This window comes from Terrapene carolina, unplaced genomic scaffold (genome assembly GCF_002925995.2).
Source record: "Terrapene carolina triunguis isolate 2854851 unplaced genomic scaffold, T_m_triunguis-2.0 Scaffold517, whole genome shotgun sequence".
NCBI classification, from domain to species: Eukaryota; Metazoa; Chordata; order Testudines; family Emydidae; genus Terrapene; species Terrapene triunguis.
This window is the reverse complement of record NW_020664868.1, coordinates 2,445,897-2,447,708: the sequence shown is the minus strand read 5'-3', so window position 1 is coordinate 2,447,708 and position 1,812 is coordinate 2,445,897.

Sequence of the window (1,812 nt, the reverse complement as noted above, 5' to 3'; positions counted from 1 at the left end):
GCCAACTTCTGCTCCCAGCTGGAACACCCACAGGGCCCCCAGCTTTGACTTGCTGCTCGGGTCAAAAAGGCGCAAGAGTATCTTTAACCTCATTTCACAGAGGGGGAAACTGAGGTACAGAGAGAGATGGAATGCGGCTCCTCCCAGGTTCACACAGCAGAGCTGGGAGTAGAACCACGCGTCGGGGTTTCCAGTTCCCACTTTCTAGCTACTTCTCAGTGCAGGGGACAGAACCCAGGAGTCCTGGCTCCCAGCCCCCCCTGCTCTAACCACTAGACCCCACTCCCCTCCAAGAGCTGGGGAAAGAACCCAGGAGTCCTGGCTCCCAGCCCCCCCTGCTCAAACCACTAGACCCCACTCCCCTCCCAGAGCCGGGAAGAGAACCCAGGAGTCCTGATACTCAGGCCTATAATCATCAGACCAGCCTTCCCCGTCTAGCTCATGGATCATTGTTCATTGCTGCTTGTGAATCCTTCTAGTAACTGGCGCAAAAGAAGAACCGCCCTGGGCTCTTGTTCCCTGTAGATCTCCAAGCACTTCCCCAAGAAGGTCGGTATCATTATCCCTGTTTTAAAGATGGGGAAACTGAGGCACAGAGCAGGCACTTGCCCGGCAGCGCTAATACGAGAACCCATATCTCCTGAGTCCCCGCCCAACGCTCCCAAGGCCGCAGTGCTGTGCATGGGACACCCGGCTGATAGCCGGCCCCGCCGGTATAGATCGGCGTTGCTTGCACGCCCCGAGCCGGTTTTAAATGGTGACACCGGGGAAATGTCTCTGAACAAGGGGCAAGGGGCCGTAAATCAACCGAATGTTGCAAAATCCTGGCCCGCTCTTGTCCCAGAGCCTCAGTCCCGCGGGGCAGCGGAGCGTGTGATGCAACAGCCACCGCATTGACTCAATGAGGCAGTTCCCCTCCAGCTCCCCCCAGGCTGGGTTTGGGATCCCCGGCGCGGGGGAGAACGTGGGCCAGAGCATCTCACGCTGCCGGGCGGAAAAGGGGTGGAAACTTCGCAACGTGGACCCGAACCATCCCTGCTCGGCCTACACCCTGGTGAACGTTCAGTCCCGACTAGAACTAAGCCAAGCCCAAACTGCTTAGCTGTGGGGGTCAGCCAGGCAGTGGCTTGTTGCATGCCCCAGATTTCCTGTTAGCCCTTGAGTGTGTGGCCCGGGGGCTGTGCCCGGGGGGCCCTCAGGGAGCTGGAGTTGGATGGGGTTTTATTCATCGCTTTTGTTAAAAATTGCTTCTGTTTAGAAGGTTAAGGTGCCCAAAGGACTCCCAAGATCAAGGTCCCAGCCCATGGGATCCCCGCCCGCTGCAGGGATGGCTTGAGATGTGTGTGTGCATATGTTTGCATGCACACACGTGTGTGCTTGTGCCTGTGTGGGTGTGTGCATATGTTTGCACACACGTGTGTGTGCTTGTGCCTGTGCATAGGTATATGCAGAAGCCAGACTCTGGCCCTGACTTCAGCAGTAAAGCTGAGTTATTTGCCGCACTTCACCTGGTCCTGGAGTGAGAAGCCACTCAGGGGACGCTGCTCCAGTTGTGGGGGGAATTTACAGAGCGCGCTTCCCACTCTGCAGCTCCCGGTGTGGGCTGGAAAGCTCCCGCCGCCAGCGAGGGAAGGGGGAAAGGAAATAATTCACAAGCTGCTCAGAGCCTCATTCATGAAGGGAAACCACCTCTGCTGGCTGGGAAGGGCACTGAGTAGTCCCAGGTCCTCAATGGCACCATATTGACCTTGGTTATACTGGTCCATAATGGCATGATATTGACCTTGCTTATACTGGTTTGTAATGGCACAA